At 41.9% G+C, this 20,427-nt stretch overlaps 1 protein-coding gene across 3 annotated transcripts in view; it reads right to left on the bottom strand.

The window, feature by feature from the left end:
- Window positions 1-20,427, bottom strand: part of MSRA (methionine sulfoxide reductase A) — a 378,257-nt gene that overhangs the window by 210,173 nt on the left and 147,657 nt on the right. The window lies entirely within an intron of this gene.

Here is a 20,427-nt window from a genome sequence, read left to right as displayed (position 1 = left end):
GGTAGACAGGAGAGCGAGTGTGACACAGCCATCCCACTTCTGAGATCACATACTACCCCTCCTCCCCAACTCCTTTGCAGTTTGACAGCTCAAGCTCACAAAGTCACCTTGCCCGTTTTAACTTGCTGTAAGGTACACTTTCCTTTTTCTGCATTTAAAGCAGCCTTTTTCTATATAGTTCAAACCACATATCCTCTATTTGGAAATGGCTCTTAACCCATAGGTCTAACCCCTAACCATCCACCTAAGAAAGCTTTAGAAAGACGCATTTCCAACTCCCTGCTGGGTATCTCCACCTGGAAGGCTCCCTGACACCTTGAATTCAAAACACCTAATACCTAATTAACCAACCAAGCCAGCATCTTCTTCTGATGTCTCTGTTTTAACTACACTGGAATTTTCCCAGACCCTTAATAGGAAAGGTGAGAATCACCATTTTTCTTCCCTTTTATTTGTCTCAGCCTCAACAGTCTCCTGGTGTCCTGTTATCTGTCCCTCATATTCTCATCCCTTTCCCATCACCACCCTAGTTCCGGCCAGTTGCTGCCTCTTCAACTGTCCTCCCACCTCAGCTTTGCTCCCTCACTCCCACCCATTGCTTTCAGGTCAATTTCCGTCATAGACGCTTTCCAACGAGTCCTTTGTCTTCTTTAAAACCATGAGTAGGTAACATGCAAGAGTCTTAAGCATTAATAACACCTTTTAATCCTATGATTCCACTCCTATGAAGCAGTTGTAGGAAAAATTTTTCAATTGGCAAATATTGATTTTCCAGAAATATTTTAACAGCATTATTTATAATAATAAAAAGTTTAAAACAACCTAAATATTCAAAAGTAGAGAAAGTATTTAATAAATGATGGTCCACCCATAATTTGGAGTAGAGTACTATGTATCCATTTTTCTAAGATTATTTGATTACATGTAAAAATATCCAAAATAATGTTAAGGGGGAAAAAGCAAAATATTAAACTGTATGAAGAATACGTTCATGTTTTGTTTAGTCTGTTTACACTTTGACAAACAGACTCAAGGGATAAATCAAAATGTTAATAGTGGTTATTAACTCTGAGTAAGATTACAGGTGACTTTTATTTTCTTCTTTATAGTCTTCCAGTATTTTCCAAATTTCTGCACAAGAAGTATGTATTCCAATTGTCATAATCAAAAAGAAGTTTTTTTTAAATGTTCACACAGATTGATAGATACACAGTCTGGAACGAAATGCAATAAAATATTAGAATAATAGTTGCCTCTGGTTGCTCCCTTTTGTGTTTTTATATATTTTCCAAATTTTCTCTAATGCGCGTGTGTTATAACCAACACGATTAAGGTAGTTATTAAAGTTCTAACATCTATACCCTTTCCTCAGCCAAACCAGAACACTCTGTGCCATTCCACCCTCGCTGGCCATCACGTTACCCGCTCGCGCTCTGCATCTTCCACCCACCTCCACCTTTGGAAACCCTGCCGACCCGCCCTGAGTAATTTCAGATATCACCTTCTCCCTAAGTCTTTCCAGAACGCCATTCAGACATAAAGTGTCTCTTCTTGGAACCCCAAGGCATGTCCAAGCCTCTGCACTCAGCCGTTTACATGGTCTGCCTGATGGGATGACTGCCGGCTCCCTGCACCATGAACTAAGAACACAGGGCCCGCCTCTCTGGACCTGGTTTTCCTTCTATCACCTATCATGGCACCTTGCCGTATTAGGCTGCATGGGGCAGGGGGCGGGGGTGGTGTCTAATGAATTGAACTGGAATTCTTTGAAAATTTAATGGACCATCTTTTATAATTACGGTGGACTTTATAATGGAGGTACTCCTAGAAACCATAGTGCCAGTTTATGGAGAGCTCAGATCTTCCTTGAGGCTTCTGAAGTGGAAACCCAATGATTATATGGAGGGAAAATGTAGTGCTGAACGAAGAAAAAAAAAGTTCTCATTTCACTTGTCTCTTTGCTCTGCCAAATTCCTGAGCTGTTGGAGACACGGGTTCAGAAGCACCGAAGGCGGTCAGTTTGAGCCAGGCCTATACACTCAAACACTTACTACCTATTCAGCCTCAGGGAAGCTCCTGATACTCTTTTTTCTTTTCTTTTTCTTTTTAATTGAAGTATAGTTGATGTACAATATTATATAGGTTATAGGTGTACAATACAGTGATTCACAATTTTTAAAGGTTATAATCCATTTACAGCTATTATAAAATATTGGCTAGATTCTTGTGCTGTAGCCCTATACTCTTTAAGTCTTAGTTTCCTCATCTATAAACTAGGAATAGAAATACTACTAATCACAGAGTCACTGAAAGGATTTCATGAATAACACAGAAAAAGTGCCAAGCATACAGTAGGTACTCAATAAGTGTTCGTTTCCATTCTCTTCTCTCACTTTCCCTGCTTGCTCCACCTTCCCCCTCCCAACATACATGTGCACACACTCAACACTCCCTCTCTCAGTCCACCCAAGGTCAGAGCTGCTTCTCCTGTCACCCTTGGTCTCTGAGACGTCACACTGTCCTGTGGGAGAACCCGAGAGCCATCCCCTCCACTCTCAAACGAAACAGAGAGCCTCGTGGTCTCATATACAGCCTCTCTGGATTCTGCCAGAGCTCTCAGAACTTCTCTGAGCCAGTCTCCCCATTTCCTGAGCATATAACTCTCTGGTTACCACCACTCAACTCAGACCTCCCTTCGCTAACAGCTACTTCTCAGCCCATCACTTTTTTCAAAGCTTAACGGCCCTTCACATTCCTGCCTTCTCACTGCCTCCTTCCTGCCCAATGTCACCAGCCAAGTCTTTGTCACTCCAGACTCACAAAGAACGTACTGCGAGTTATGTGCCTCTTGACCACTCACAGGGATGTCTTAAGCCTCAATGTGTCATCTGAAAAAATGAGTAGAACTAAGTTACTTCTAACATCCAGCTTGGTCATTGAATGGTCTGAGGGCTCTCTGGAGAGAATAATAATAAGAATTGAAATCTGTTTTCCTCTTTTCTTCTTCTCCTCAACTTTAAATGTGACTTTGTGATTGTGATTGGTGAGCAAATAAAATTTTTCCTACAAACAATACATAACCTGGTATCCTTTACATTATAAGAAGAAAAAGGAAGAAAGGGAAGGGAAAGGTACAAAGGAGTTTACATTTTTCAAGTGTGGCTGGGAGCCACACGTTGTACGAGTATCTGTGTGCACGTGGAATCTCTCAATAACCCTACCAGGAAGATGGCATTAGCCCCACTTGAAGGATCAGAAAATGGAGATTCAGAGAGGTTAGGTCACTTGCCCAAAGACACGGAACCAAGGCAGACCTAGGATTCTGACTCAGGCATGCCTGGGATTCAAAGCCAATGTTCTTTCCACTGTGCCATGCTGCACCCCTAGCAACAATTTCAGAAGCTGGTCTGCGTGGGACACTGTGGAGCAGCCTGAGTTAAGAGCCTCCTGATTACAGATGCAGGATTGAAGGGTGATTCTGCTGCATCACTTTATCCATTACAGAGAATTCAGTGGCACCTGGTAAATAGGAGGCAGTTCATGTGGATCTCGTGAAAACAGCATGACTTTATGGAGCACTCTGCTGGAATTACATTTTCTGTAGTGGGATTTTACTGTATATAAATAAAGTATACGGAGAGTCAACAGCAAAGGCACAGTGCACTACTCCCAACACATTCCCAAGGCACTCCTTTCTGTGGCTCCTTGTCCTCTTTAAAGGCACAGGGATGACATCCAGATGTTATGACTCTGATGACGTCACATCTGGTCCAGACGAGAGCTCCCACCAGGGCAAGAAACTGAAACCCAAATTCCAGCCACAATCGGACAGGTGTGAGCCCTTTATCAGAAGGTGGAACCTGGGCAGAGATGGGGACCATGCTCGGCTGAATTCTAGAAAGGCAACTCAGAAGACCTGAGACAGACAAGAGGCGGCCAGGCTCTGGCCACAGACACACATTCACAGACCCTGGCTATGTGTGGCTTGGGGTAAATCACTGCTGGTCAGCTGTCCAGCAGAGAAGGGGGCAGGAGAAGGGGGATTTGAAGATAATTTTCAGCTCTAAAACGCCATGACTCTCCCAAAGAAGATGAACACAGGAGGTAGAAATGTAAATGAAGTCGCAATACACTTCCTATGTTAGCTTTGCTTTTTAGCAAACCTACATCATATTAAATAATTCAACAAGATGCTTTCCTTATCACAACTTACTTGAAAACTACAAAATTTTTAAATACCTTCTGCTAGAAAGGAAACCATACAGCAATCAGAATCCGATTGATATTTTCAGTGTTTAGTGACAATTACCTTCTGTCCACATCAATTCCTAATGCTGCCTTAATTTTATTAAGTATTCTTCGCAGTCTCTTCCCAAATTTAAAACATGCCCATAGAGACACATATGCTCCACTGTGCCTCTGTACTGTGATTAAGGCAGCTCCAAGTTCTTTATACATGTTGTTGTGTTTCACCCTCTACCCTAGGAATAGCCTCTGAAGAGTAGTAGGTCTTTATTCACCAAGAGGATTCAAGAACCAGAATTCCAAGGTTGTAAGGGACCTGACCTCTCATCTCGCTTAAATGCCCTGCTAGTATTAAAACATCCCTCAGCATCATGGTAAATGGCTGAACTGCCCTCAACCTTGAAGCAGTCCAGTCCACCTCTGCAGATCTAGTGATGGTTAGGAAGCTTTTTCCTACATTGAGCCAAAACCCTAGCGTTTTCCCTCCTTCGCTCTGATCCTCTCCCTCAAGGTCATACAGGACATACATAGCCCCTCTTCCTCATGACAACCTGTCAGCCCTCTGATCATCTGAAGACAGCTCTTGTAAGCTGATTACAAGCTTCTTCATTTGCTCCTCACTACACGTATTTCTGAATCCACTCACTATCTGCTCTGCTCAGAGTGTGCCCAGTGGGTCTGGACCCCTTCAAGGACAGCGGAGCCACACCGCTCCCCAAGTATGGGCTGATGAAGCTGTGGGTTCCCCGGACACGATGACCGTGGCCACGCCAGCGCTGTGAAAGCCCCGGCTTCACCAAGCCAGCTCACTGGAAGCACCACGGCTCTCATAGCTGCTGGAAAGCAAGTGGCTGCTAGCTGGACTAGAGGATGATCGATGACTGACAGACAGCAGCACCTCAATGCAGGAGAAGCAAACTCCTCCCGAGGACGGGAACGTGAGGCTGAAGACAAAGCCGGCTTAGAGTGAGCTGTGCATTTCATCAGGGCCTGACAAATACGTTCAACAGCTCACCTGGGCAAAGAAAAGAAAGCCTTAAGAAAAAAAATAGCATTCAGTTTTCCTAGGAAGCATCCTTTAGTATTTCTCTATCTCCTACATATATCTGTTCATGGGCCCTGCCTTCTCTAGGTACTTGCAATTTTGTTTTCCCTTCTACATTGGGTAAGAGATTGATGGAATTTCAGTGAACAAATGACCATGACATTTGCCAGTGGGTACTGATTAACACAGCAGAATGCCTTCAGTTCCAGCTGACTCCTAAGAGAAAATGTAGGACATGTGAAGGCGGAAAAGAAATCCCAGATGAAGAAGTCTTCCTGAAAGGTCCCCCAAATAATCTGCAACCACAATGTACAGTATGACCTTCTTCTTACCTTTCCGGAGAAGCAGAAAAACATAGGGAAGCTAAGGTCAGCCTGGATCATTCCATTTCATCAAGAAGGAATGGTATGGTATAGCTGGGAGGGCAGTTAGTGAAAACCAAGGCTTTTGTGTTACCAGAAGACTTCTGTTGTAGCAGAAGCTGTGAATCTCGGCCACTAGGTTACACCAAATCTCATGGCAAGATCCACAGGGTCCAGACACAACAAGGCAATTCTAATGGCATCATAGACTATACCCTAGGCTACTGGTCCAGTGAATCTGAGGAATTTGGAAACTTGCATCTTTCCTCTGGCATGTCCCACTGTCATTTACATTTTTTTCTTTCTGGCATGGATATACTGCTTCCTCTTTCACTTTCCTATCTCTCAACCATTTTTTCTGCCTTGAAAATATCTTCCTTTCAGCACTGCCTGGCATCCAACAGACAGTCAATAAACATTAGTTCCTTTTGCCTAGCACCTCCGTCCTCTCCACCTCCTCTCGGAGCCCCCTGAATGTCATTCATCCAGCAGGTATCCAGAAAACTGGGCTGCTGACACATGTACACCACTGAGGAGAAAAACCGTCCTCTATAAAATGCACTGGGCCATTGACTGCTAAATCCCTCAAAAGCTTCCACAAGTCCCCTGAGACCTCCTCTGAAAGTCTCTCTCTACATCTCTTACTCAACTCTGTGTAAATTAAGTAACAGAATATAAAAAAGTTTCTCCCACTTCCACTGCAGATGTGCAGAGTAGTATCCATTGATTCATCTAACAAATATTTATACTAATGGCCTATATTTGAGACTTGGCCCTGGTAACCCAAAGACAATAAGACACAGTCCCCATCATCAAAAAGCAGGCAGACAGTGGGAGATAACCAATTCAATATCTACTCATAATGCAAGGTGGTAAATCTTATCTGATGAACATAGGCACAAAGAGGAGTTGTGGGGAAAAACTGAGGAAAAGTTGCTGAGGCTTCCAAGATGAGCAGGGTTTCAGCTGAAGGTGTGAAAGTGTGGGAAGTGGTTAGAAAACTAAGATGAGGCCCCCCACAGGCTGGGTGAGAAGTTGTATTTAAAAAATAAAAAAAATAAAAAAAAAAAAAAAGTCTGGTTGAATAGATTGGAAATAGGTTCTACAAGGCCTTAAATGCTAAACTAAGGAGTGGAGATTACCCTTCTAAAACAAAGATTTCCCAGCAAAGGAATGATGTGGTCATATCTATACTTTGAGAAGCATCTCTGTCAGGGATGTAATCCAATCCCCTAGAAAGATGATGACAGATTAGCAGGGGGACTCTTGGATCTGTCCACTGGGCTTCATGTTCATTGCCTTCACTCTGGTCCAGGCCACCATCATCCCTCACCCTTTGAAGAGCATCCCTGCCCTTGAGGAAAGGGGAACCAGATTTTATTTTTGCTGGTAATGACTGAGGCTATGGTTTTAATGGGCAAAGCAGGGTCTCTTGTGACAGAAAAGGAGATAATACAGCTGTTTGGGAAGGATATAAAGAGGGGGTGTGTGCAATAGCCTCCAATTTGGTCCTTTCAAATCTTATCACACATCATACTAATCCATTCTTCTCACTGAAGCCTGAGTGATCTCTCTAAAATCCAACCATGGTCCTATCATCTCTATGGTTCTTGTTGCTCTTAAGATAAACTATAATTTCCTTAACCCGGCTAACTGGGTGGGTAGTGATGCCAGCTAACCACAATGAGAAAAGGTTTAGCAGAAGAAAGAAATTACTATCTGTTGAGTGCCGACTATATGACCAGCACGACCCTATAAGATGTACATGGCCTATCCCACTGAGACCTGCCTTGTGAGAAAGTTATCACTATTCTCGTTTAATAAATGATGATCCCAGGATGCAGATTGTAATGATTTGCTCGTGAGAAACAGAGCTAGGGTTTGAACTTAGGTCTAAGTCCATCTCAACACATTGTCACCATGGAACCAGAGGAGAAGGAACAATGCCTTCTAAAAGGAGTTGGAGTGGGAAGTGGAAACAGGGGTGGTCTTTGAGCAAAATGGACCTTCCCTGTTGTATAGTCATCTACGTTTATTTAATCTTTATGCCCACTCAAAACTCTTTATTCCTTGGTCCTGATTTGAGCCCTGCCTTTGACCCTCCATATTTGGTATTCATCTTGATTACCTCCAAATAACATTTCATCAAATTTAAAATTATTATTTCCTCAAATATATATTTCTGCCCCAGTATCTCTCTCTGGGCTCCTTCTGATACTCCAACGACACATATATCAGACCAACTGACATTGTCTCATAATCACCAAGGCTCTCTTCATTTTTTAAAAAAATATTTTTTCTCCCTGTCCTTCTGTTTGAATAATTTCTATTGACCTGTCTTCAAGTTCACTGATCAGTTTTCTAATGTAAGGTCCTTTCTGTTAAGATCATCCAATAATAGCTTTTTTAAAAAAATTTCAGATGCTATATTTTTCAGTCCTAGAAACTCTATTTCTTTTTTTATAGTTTACATTTCTCTAATATAGTTTATATTACTCTATTACCCCATTCTGTCCATCTTTTCCTGTAAATTGTTTAACGTATTTGTAATATCTGTTTTAAGTCCTTGTCTGCTAATTTCAACATCTGACTCTTCTCTGGGCCTGCGTCTATTGACTTTTTTTCTTTAACTATTAATCTTTTTTGTTGTTGTTTCTTCATGTCTGATAATTTTATTGCATATTAAACACTGTGGATGATACGTGCTAAATTTTGTAACTTTTCTCCAAAAAATGTTGACTTTTTTCCTGGCAAGCAATTAAATCTGGGTCATCTTGATCCTGTGGAAGCTTAGTGTTAGATTTTACAAGAATGGGTTTATTTTGCTTTTTCCCCTTAGCCCTAAGATGTAACCCTTTACCCTGGGTTTACTCCTAAGACATGGCCTTCCTAGAGTTCCAAGGAAAAGCCTAAAGTGTTTACAGTTCTCTCTAACTTAGTAGGACCTGAACTCCAGCGTTCTCATAGAACCAAGCACCTGCTGAAATCTCAGCCTTTTAGCGGTTGCTTTCTCCAAGGTTTCCTTGGAGTCTCACCCTGTACATGCACAGAGCCAGCCACAGGTTTGAGGGGACTTGGTACAGAGAGTTTGGGGCTCCCCCCCTCTATTGCTCCTTCCTTACAGAATGTTTCCCATTGATTTACAGCTACTCTAGCAGCCCTTAGACTCAGCCTCTGATCCTTCAGCCTAGTAAGCTAGCCACTTTCTATTTGTACTCTCTCTTTTAAATAAGCAACTGTGAACTAGGAAGTGCCCTCAGGGAAAAAGCTGGTTAAATGTGGTGCTTACCAAGTTTGTTTCCCGTATTTCAGGAACTGTGTTCCCTCCAGGTGCTGCCCAGAGATCCAACATTTGGGTGCTCTCCAGTCCCTTCAGACAACTGAATTTTTAAAAAATGTTTTGTCTAGAGATAAAATTATTATCAGCTGGAGGTTCAGAAGCGTACTCAATTTCAGAAATCTGCTGACTTACAATTTAAACCCAAATTCAGCTGATAACAAATATCTGACATTCCATCCCAAGAGTTCTGGGAGCTGGAAGAGTTAAGAGATTTATGTAAATGCTGATTTATTTCATTGATAAGTGTTTAGTCTTATCTTAAGCATTGATTTCACATTTTAAATCACATCACCACAGTCCGTTGACCTGCGCTCCCTTGCACACTTTGCATATACCAGAAGTACAATTTGAAGTGCTTCTAAACTGTTCAGTGTATTGTGGAACAACCCATTTTGAATGGAATCCAATGCACACATTCAACATGATTCTGAATGGTTTAATTCAATCCATTCCATCTAAAAATGCAAGTAATATTGATCTATAAGTAGAGCAATGATAATATCTAAATACTCTCTACAAAGGATTTGTATCTGTTTTTAGCTAACGTATCATGTTAAAGGACCATTTAAATGCTTAATATATGGGGATAGAAAATATTCTAAAAGTATAAAGATATAGCATTTAAGAAAGATACACGAGTGCAAGTTAAGCTTTATCATCAGTATTATTATTATTATTAATTAAAGACAGTGTGTGTTCAAGCCAGAAGTACTAGGCTAGGAGGCAACACTCTCCTAAATGGCGTCCCTGCTTTTTTTCTCACCATCCTAAACATTCTATCTTCAACACAGCAGCAAAAGTGATTCTTTTAAAAAATAGGTCATATGACGTTACTCCTCTGCCCCAAATCCTGTAAAGACTCCCCTTGGCATGCAAAGTCAAAGTCAAAGCCAAAGTCCCCACAGTTACCAAAGGCCCTTCATGATTTAACTCCCTCTTCATCTCTGGCCTCAGCGACTACTGCTCCCTCCTTGCTTGTTACACTCCAGCATACAGGCCTCATGGCAGGCACACCCCTGCCTCAGGGCCTTTGCACTTGTGGTCCTTCTGCCTAGAATGTTTTTTCCCACAGATCTCTGTATAGTAACCTCCAGCGCCTCTTTTAGGTCTTTGCTTAAAGATTACCATTTCATTGATGCCTCCCTGACTGTCTTATTTTAAATTGCAATCCCTCACCCCACCCCCAACCAGGCATTTCCTCTTCTCCTCCCCTGCTTTATTTTAATCAATAGCACTTATCACAATCTGACGTCCCACAACAAATATTTTACCTATTTATCTTGTTTTCTGTCCTACCCTACTAGAGTGTAAGTTCCTTGAAGGGAGGTATTTTTTCTGTTTGTCTCCTGCTACAATAAATCATGTGATGAATAAGTGAATAAATTAGTTGAGTGCTAGACCTAGTTCTACCATTAACTAAGTAGCCTGACCTTGGGACAGGTGCTTAATCTCTCTGAGCCTCAGTCTTCTCAGAATTAAACACAAAGAAAAAAATTAAATTATATATACGAAAACACTTTATAATATGAAATTTACTACCCAAATGTAAAAGTTGGCTGTTGGTGGTGGCATTGTTTTTACAGCCACTTCATTACTAGGTAGATTAAAAATGTCCTACATGGAAGAAAAAAAACAGGGATGAAATTTCAGTCCAGTTACCAATGCATTAACAGCAATTGGAGAGCTATTTGCCATTCAGCTGGTGCACCTGTTTCCAGATGTTTGTGTGGGTCACTGAAGGCCTCTGTATTGGCACCAGGAATAAAGCACATACTATTTGCTTGGGAATCCAGCTCATTTTTTCCATGTGGGAAAGCAAGGCCGGATGCTGAACCTGTCCCTACAGGGCCTTCTCCGTCCTGAGGCCACCTTTGCACATTTCTACTACAAAGCTATTAAGGTAAGGCCTAGCCAAAGGACATACTTGCCAATCACGAGTTATTCAGCCAGAAGAAAGGAAGGCTAGGAAGCAGTTCCCATGCATTCCTGACAGCCCACTTGCAGGTCTCACTCCAAGCTCCTAGTGTCATCATATTCCTGAAATTTCCCCAGATGGCCCGCCCCAAATCCACCCTCCCTTAATGTTCCCTACAAGGTGAATACAAACTCTTCCGCTCTTCCCAATGCAAATGTCACTGCCGCCTATACAAAGGTCATACACCAACGAAAGGAAGCCTGGTGGAAAAGAGGTTGACAAGAAATTCTCCCAAGTACTAAATGGACACATGGGTGGTCAGAAGCAAGATGAATGCAGCCTTCCACATGCAGACATTTTCATCTTGACCTGACAAGTGACCATCTTATGGAAATTAAGAAAATGGAAAAGGGTCATCACATAGAAAGGCATTCGAGATTCAATGGACTGCACAGGGGGTTTTAGGGGAGACCAGAGATGTGGCTAAAAAAATAAAATGTCTTTTTCCCACAAACAAAACAGCACTGATTCCTGAGTAGGCATGACTGTGGAAAGCCACATCTGGAAAGCCACATTTGTTCATGATAAGGTCTACCATGAGCTATCATTTAATTCTTTCCATATTATCATGAGTCTTGGGATCACAGCTGAGACTTGGAAGGATATATGGTGGGATGTACACCAGAAGGATATCCATCTGGCAAGCACCACTGTTGGTCCCAGTGTCACTGGGCTCAACAAGGAAACTTGGTCTTGGTCAACTACGATCTTTATCTAAGTCTTGGGGCACTGATGACACAAGGGGAAAATGAAAGGTATTTTGTGGAATAGCTCCTGGTGTATATGGACACCGGGGGTTTTGCTGTTCCTCCAGACACAAGAATTTAGGAAAAGTTCACAGGGTCTTTCATCATTGCTCACACTATTTTGGCCAAAGGCATGCCAAGCTGAACGATTGTTTCTCAGCATGGATCAAACATGTCACTTCAACTGAATCTCATTTCCTAGGGTTTCAGTGCTAACATTTCCAGTCATCCCTGGCAAAAACAGAACTGGCACTGTTTGATTTTGATTTCCTTAAAAAAACTATGCGTTGTATTGGACGTCAGAAATTGCATTCATAGGAATTACTTTACTTTTATTTACTTTACTTATACACTGCATCATTCCAAAAGAATTTGAGACAACTTACCAAAAACAAACAAACAAACAAAAAAACACATGAAGTAATAAATAATGACAATAAAATGAGAGAAAAACATAAGTGAGCCAGTAAATAGTTTCCCATCTTGAATCCCACAATGTTTGGCAGTGAGAACCGCAGATAGTTTTACCTATTCTGTCTGTGAAAACTGGAAAGCAGAGAAAACGCACTCTGATAAACATGTCTCCTGCTACCCTCCTACGCATTCACAATATTAAGCCAAAAGCATGAGAAAGAGCTCCAGGTGAAAGAGCCCAGCTGTTACGTCTTTGCAGTGGGCAGCATTCCTGAGGCTTCGTCATTTCTTGGCTGCTGAGCCATTTTCATCATTCTGATACTCTGAAAGCATGCCACATCCAGAAGCAAGCCGGCCCCCAGCCCTCAGGCCCTCTCTGGAGTTGCTTTTTCACCCTGGGCTGCTGAAGTTCAAGACTGGAATGCGCACGGGAGCACGTCCCCTGGTCGCAAGATCTGGGGCGAGAACAGGAGAGAAGATGTCTGCCCCTTAGATCCAGCTTTGCTGTAGACATAACCTTCTGTCACCTGACTATGTGCCTATTTCTTTGTTTTACCCAAATCTGTAGAGGCAATCTGTCTACTGTGACTCTATTTTCAAACGTTTGACCAAATGGTTACAAATTTCAACAATTTGATTAAATGCCCAAGTGAAAATGGTCATTCAGTCAAATTAAAGAAGTTTCCATCACTTAAGCAACTATACTTATATATGCTTCTGACTCACGAATATACATTTAACCCATGCTCAGATACACGGAGCAAAACGGCAAACCCAGGAAAAAAACAAAGCTGCTTTCCTAATCAACTGGAGGTCAAGGTAACCAAATAGTTGATAAAGAGAAACCTCTCTTTTTAGAAATATTCCAGTTCATAAATGGAAATGCAAGAATTTAAATGTCACCATCTTGCAGCTTCTAATAAAATAATAGGTCAAGGCAACGATCATTAGGGGCTGCTAACTTCACCAAAAGAGAGAGAGCCAGTTATTAAATGCCTCCTGGACGGCTTACACACCCCACCTATAGATTCAGATCAGGCCTCTAACTCCCAATTTGTAGAAAATACAGAGGCTTTTCAAGCATGTTCATTCAATCCAGACTGAAGGAGACGGTACAGAATAAATGATCTAGTTTCTTAAACAAATAAATTATAAGGAAAAATAGAGAGAGAGAGAGAGAGAGGGACTTCCCTGGTGGGGCAGTGATTAAGAATCCGCCTGCCAATGCAGGGGACACGGGTTTGGGCCCTGGTCCGGGAAGATCACACAGCCCGCGGAGCAACTAAGCTCATGCACCACAACTACTGAGCCTGCACTCTAGAGCCTGCAAGCTACAATTACTGAGCCCGCGTGCCACAACTACTGAAGCCCATGCGCCTAGAGCCCGTGCTCCTCAACAAGAGAAGCCACCACAATGAGAAACCCACGCACCGCAACAAAAAGTAGTCCCCACTTGCCAAGACTAGAGAAAGCAACGAAGACCCAACACAGCCAAAAATAAATAAATAAATAAATTTATTTTTAAAAAAAAGAGAGAGAGGTGAACCTAGAGATTAAAAGAGACTATTTATATCAACCCATTGCAGTGTATGGACTCTATTTGGACCTTGATTCAAACAGGTGGTTTGAAAAAACATTTATGAGACGATAGTGGAAATATGGACTCATGGGATATTTGATGATACCACGGAACTATTTTTTTAGGTGTGACAATGGCGTTGTGGTATGTTTTCTTAAAAACTGCTCTTAAAAAGAGGTATGTGCCAAAGTATTCCTGGATGAAATGATCTGATATCTGAGATTTACTTTGAAATAACCTGGGATGAAGAAGAGAGAGTGAATGGGACTAGAGATGAGACACATTAGCCCTGAGTGATAACTGCTGAAACTGAGTTAGTGAGGCTTCACTATATTAGTCTACGTTTATGTATGGTTGAAATTTTTCACAATAAAGAATGAAAAAATAAATACTTTTTAAAACTCCACTGAAAGAAATAATATTGATAGAAAATTCCCGAAAAGTTATCTAGTCCATCGATTGTTTTAGATACAATACAAGTAACTTCTTTCTGGGTTAAGCCAGGGAAGCACACTGTGGCACCCGTGGGGGAAGGTGGACAGAATTGTTCCTGGTGGACGTCAGGAGCCCAAAGACAAGAGTGGTGCGACCAAGGGCTCATGAATCTCCTCTCAATGCTCACTCTGAGGGCGCTGTCAGCAGTACTGCTGACTGTCTTACATCACAGTGTCCTCCTTATAAGTACCCTGAAAGAAATTTCTTTCTGGTTCTAGAATCAAGAAACTTTACGGTTCCCCCAATCATGTAGATTTTCAGGATCATTAAGTAAAACTGAAAATCACCACTTCACACCCATTAGGCTGGCTATTAACAAATAAAAATAACAAGCGTGGTCAAGAATGTGGAGAAATTGGAACCCTGTGCTTTGCTGACGGGAATGTAAAACGGTTCAGTCTTTGTGGAAAATGGTATGCAGGGGTTCCTCAAAAAAAGAAACAAGGAATTATCATATGATCCAGCAATTCCACTTCGGGATGTATTTGCCAAAAGAACTGAAAGCAGGGTCTCAAAGAGATATCTGTACACTCATGTTCATAACGCTATTATTCACAATAGCCAAAATGTGGAAGCAACTCAAGTGTCCGTTGACAGGTGAATAGATAAACTAAATATGGTATGTGCACTCAAAGGAATATTACTCAGCCTTAAAAAGGAAGGAAATTCTGACACATGCCACAGCCTGGATGAACCTTGAGGCCATTATGCTAAGTGAAATAAGCCAGTCACAAAAGGACAAATAGTGTAGGATTCTGCTTATATGAGGTACCCAGAGTAGTCAAACTCATAAAGAAGGAAAGTCAAACGGTGGCTGCAGGGTCTGTGGGGAGGGGAAATTGAGTGTTATTATTTAATAGGTATAGAATTTCAGTTTAGAAAGACAAAAAGTTCAGGAGACAGATGGTGGTGATGGATGCATAACAATGTGAATGCACTTTTTAAGTGCACTGAACTGTGCACTTAAAAATGGTTAAAATGGTAAACTTTATGTTATGTATATTTTACCACAATTCTAAAAAACTGAAACCAATCATACAACCAACTGATCTTCATGTTGCCGCTAGGAAATACAGAGCCACATTTGTGGCCAATTTTTATAAATTATATAGTATTATAGCATGCCCTCTTTGCATATTTTACTTCTCATATTTTTCTTTGGTCTAATATTCACCTAATTCTAATGTATGTTATTTTGTCATTTCTTATATATATTTTAATTTTCCCTTATTTCATTTTATAGCAAGGCCCAAGAAACTTGTCTCAAGTCACGCACCAGGATCTATCTGACTCCAAAGACCTCAGTGAATTCTGAATTCTCTGGGGACTTCTCCGCAACTTTTGGTGGGCAGGGCGTGCTTACTTTCTGGTTCTTACAAGCATTCCATGTAGTTTAGGTTGATGGATACGTGCTCTCCAGACAAGTGTTACTTTGTCAGACACTATTTGACCCACTCCTTCCTACTAGGGGTGCAGTTCCTCTCTCGGCACAGAAATCCCCTCCCGCACTCCTGCTGCCACGCTGTCACCCTCTCCACTCCAGGACACCCTCTCCAACACCACGCCTGTGCCTTCTCGAGCAGGACCAGGGCCATCCCGAGCAGTGCCACACAAACCAAAAGGAATTTTCAACACAGGCTCTGGAAAGTCTCCTCCCCTTTGCCTATATTATCATCAGACCTTTCCATACTCAAAAAGGAAATGTGATCATCACACATGCAAAAAAGGTACATAAAATGAAATGTGTCCTGCAACATGTCTCCAGACGACCAATTGCTGTCCCTTAAAGGTGCTTCAGATCACCATGCAAGGAAGGCCTATTTTTGTTTCCCCAAGTGCCTCCTCACTTAAGAAGTTCGCGCCAGTGAGCAACCTGCTGTTCTAACGATCTTGTGAATTTAGACTGTTTAGTTAATTACAAACACATTTCAAAGTCATTCTTTCTGGCCTTTTTCCTAGAATGAGTAGTCGACTGCAGCTCCACAGCTCACAGAATGGTCTTCAGTAGTTTTCAGTCAAGGTTCAGGGAGAAATATGCCACACCGGGATTTGATTATTTACCAACATAATGTTGGATCCTAGCCAATGAGACACCAATATATTTTCCATTGAAGTCGGACGTATTGCCTGCTGCTTTCAATGCTGTTTTCTTGGCTGGCAGACAAAGTAATTGTGGCTGTTTCTAATTCACCTCTAATTCAAGTCGGGGGGGGGGGAAATATCTTATGATTGGTTCATCTTACAGACACTGATCTCTTCTCCCTTGGGGTACAGAAGGTGAGTCCCCCAGAGTGAGGCCTGCCTATGGCCTCTGACAGCCCCTGGCCTCTGCTCTGGGATCAGTCCTTCCACACAGCTAGTCAGGAAAGAGTCTAGCGAATTCTTGGCCCCCTGGCTCAAAACAGAGAAGTGTAACAAGATCATAGCACACTTTCATGATGTCTTGGATTGTCTTTTGCTCCCTCTTGTTTGAAGAGCCCAAGAGAACCTGACATAGAGAACAGGTTTTGCAGTGGTTTGAGTTCCCAGAGCCATCGCTATCAGGCTAGTAGGAGCCTAAAAACCTACAGCGACCCTAAGAATTCACAGAGGTACTTCTGCTGTGGTTGCTTGGTATCCATCAATTCCTGACCACTACAGTTTCTCACTGCAGAATTTTACCTCTCACTAAACAGCCTGGATATGGGTTTCTAAATGATACGATCAAAGAATTTAGAGTTAGGAGTAATTTTTCCAAAAAGGTTTAACACTCTGAAACAGAGAAAATTCTCATTAACTGAGAAGAAAGGATCTTAAAGGCTATTTACTTCCACTTCCCAACTGGGTAGGAACGATCTCTCATTTGAATACCTCTACTGATGGAGAGTTCATTACCCTACATCATTGGACAGTATTAGTACAATATTAGAATTGCAAGGGTATAATCAGATAATTCCCCATCTCTTATTGAAATGCTACCAGCCAGGTTTTATAAATATGAATAAACTGTTCATTTCAAGTCATTCAGAAAGAATATAACAATATTTCCTGAGTAAAATCCTGGAAGTTGTGTAACTACTGGTGTTGATGCTATACGGTACATAATGTAAGTCTACTGCATTGGAATTTTTTCATTTGTTTATTTCATTTTATATCTCTAAGTTCATTATTTTTCAATTTCAGCTTTACTCAATGTGTATTTATTATTCTTGACACAATGTCTTATAATATACACTCTCATTAGAGAGTGACATTATATCCCACGTGCCTGAAGTCCTCCAGGTGGGTACCTCATTATTTTAACATAATTTTTACCAGCACCCTTTTCACTCTCAAAAGTATCCTAGTTTGGATGATAAGTGTTATTATGGTCAAGTACTGAACTCGAAAGTTTTAAAAAACTGTATTTCATTTTTTCAAACTGTACTAAAAATCTTCACCAATTAAGACTGGAGCCCCCAACCCCTGACTTCTCTGCACTCTCCTCAATTAATAAATGTCTATTTTACTTGGAAACGATAAATCTTCCTGACTACGGAGTACTTTTAATAAAGTGAATAGCTGCTCCGTGCTTAAGAACGAACACCACAGAGAGGCCGGAGGCTTGCTCCCTGGGAGGACGGAGGGACCCTCCGCCAACAGGATGTCACCTTCCTGAAGTTATCGCAAGCCGGAGAGGACCTTTCTAGGTCAGGCACAGCATGCTGGCAAGTGTCACGTGGATGTCCTCGTGCCAGAGAAAGCATTCCCTCTACTTGACCATATTGCTTTCATCTCTGGGTGCCTCAGTTTCTCCGTCTCTAAAACAGCACAGTGATGCCCACTTCACAGGGCTGTGGTGGGATTAGAGGGACGGCGGACATAGGGCACTCAGCCACCCGGAACAAAGACATTCAGTAATTGCAACATGTTCGGTTCCGCTTCTCCGGCCTGTGAAAAAGGGGCTCCCACTGACTTGAAAGAGAGCATCACACACAGACGAGTAGAAGCCCACCGGGACAGCAGGCCTATTACCCTCATTACCATTGTCCTAAAGTGCAGAGGAGAGACAAGGGCAACAGAAAGGCTGAAGAACCGTGATCACAGGAAAACAAGACAGGGATGAAACTGACTGGGCCATGAAAGAAAACCTGAAAAAATGAACATCTTTTTGTTTTAAAAATAATCTGTGAAGATTACATGCCAGAAGGAGCTTTAAAGGAGCCGTCTATATATTCTCTGGTCACTTGGTATAATAACACATTCATACATTTTTCAGAACGGAGCCTGCCCTTGACCCTCACTCTACCCTTCCTTACGTCATCCACCCTAAGCTCAATGCTAATGGCCGTTGGTTCAGTGGCCACTTTCAGAGTGGATTAAATTTAAAAGTTTCTATTTAGACAGCATTCTGTAAGGTACATTCAAATGATTAACCAATAGATAATGAAATTGAAACTGGTGATACTCCTTTGGCATAAAATACTGACTTCCCAGGCTGAAGAATGAGTCTGGACAAGTAGAAAGTGCCACTGTTGCTTTGGTGATCCCACAGTCAAGTCAGTGTAAGACATTCTCCTGCACATTAATACCTGCTACTAAAATCAAATGGGGGAAAACGATAAATAGTAGGAGACGTCACTCCAAGCAGTACTTTCCTGGCAAAAGCTGTGTCTCGAGAGTCCTTCAGAGCAGTCTGGGAATGCATAGAAATTCACAAATCAATTTGCTAAATTGGCTCGGCTGGAAATCATGCTTTTGTGCATGGATCCAGCTGAAAGGCATTTCTGACTCTACCAGACTCTCCCAGGACTCCTGTAACCAGGCCAAGAGTCAGGGGACATGGTAAAAAGAGCACGGACTTCCGGTCAGTTAGACCTGGGCTCAAATTCAAGCTCCACCATCTCTGGCTGAGGGACCTGTGATAAATCATGTGAGCTCTCTGAGAAGGGGATTATGTAATCCTACCAGCCTTACAAGGTGCTGAGAGGATTAAATGCCCAAGATATGTCAAAGAGGTGCACTTAGTTTGACTTTTTCAGTACAGCTATAAACAACCCAAATGACAGAAGCTCACCCCAAAACCCATCTACTCCCTCACTCCACTGCAGGCCAGGTGGACAAGCCATATCAAGTGAGGACAGTTTTGAAAACACAAATATAAAATGCTTGCATGCACTTAACGAAAACAGAGGCCTTCATTTAAGTATCTGGAAGAGCCAAACAGCAGTTCTAATAAGGCAAAAATCCTTAGATGTCAAGAGATATTCTATTTTATCATCTGTATAGTTCTGCACTGTTAGAAATTATGCACAGGATTCATTTCCTTTAAAACCACACCCCTTGGCCATTCACAGTGGGCTTCCCAGGGCTGCCTGAGGCCAGATGAGCCTTCAGCCCCAAGTATGGAAGATGCGGAAGCCAAGGGAAGGGTCTCAGAGCACCCCGTCAGCCTTCCCATTCTACAGGTGAGAAAACTGAGGCTTGGAGGGGGAGTCGCTTGCCCAGAGTCAAACAGTGAAGGCCTTGGGTTAGGATTTTTAGGAAAGCCACTCTAAACCAAACCTTTGACAAAATAATAGTAATAATAATCTCGCCACGGAGCTTTATTCACTGATATTTCCAATTCTGTGGCAAACAATGTCATCAGTCCTTTGGGAAGGAGGCTTTCCTCCAATACCACGACAGGGGGAAATCTATGACAGGTCAGTCTCATTTTACCTTTCCCAGTATGAGATGGAACCTAGTTTCTAACCTAGTTTCTAGGGGTTCACAAATCTGAAAGACAAAAAAAAAATCATCAGAAAAACGCTTTGAACATTGATGTGACATTTGTTGTCCCCTGGTAACAGACACTGTGCTAGGCCTACAACTTAGGTAAAATGGCATCATCTGAACATAATTTCTCAGAGGAAAGTTAACAAATCAAATAGTTAGCAGACATCTTATAGTGACCACCGATGCTTTTTTCTTCAAAAACCAAATTCTCCATTTAAATTTCTGAACATAATAACTCCTAATCACTGACCAGTACATTTTAAAAGGTGACGGCCCATACAGAGCAAGATTTACAAACACCTAGGCAGAAGTGAGTCCCTGTTTCATAACTCTCCAAATGTTAATCATCAGTGATGACTAACTCTGGGAAACATTTTATCCTGAATATGCTAATTTAGAGACAGTGTTGTCAGGAGGCTAATTTCTGGCTCAAAGACACTTCAATGCCTAAAGCAGTTTTACATCAAAAACCCTTGTAGGAGACTTCCAT

The sequence above is a fragment of the Eschrichtius robustus genome, chromosome 10 (genome assembly GCF_028021215.1).
Source record: "Eschrichtius robustus isolate mEscRob2 chromosome 10, mEscRob2.pri, whole genome shotgun sequence".
Classification (NCBI taxonomy): domain Eukaryota; kingdom Metazoa; phylum Chordata; class Mammalia; order Artiodactyla; family Eschrichtiidae; genus Eschrichtius; species Eschrichtius robustus.
The sequence above is the reverse complement of the archived record's forward strand: the minus strand, read 5'-3'. Positions and strand labels throughout refer to the sequence as shown.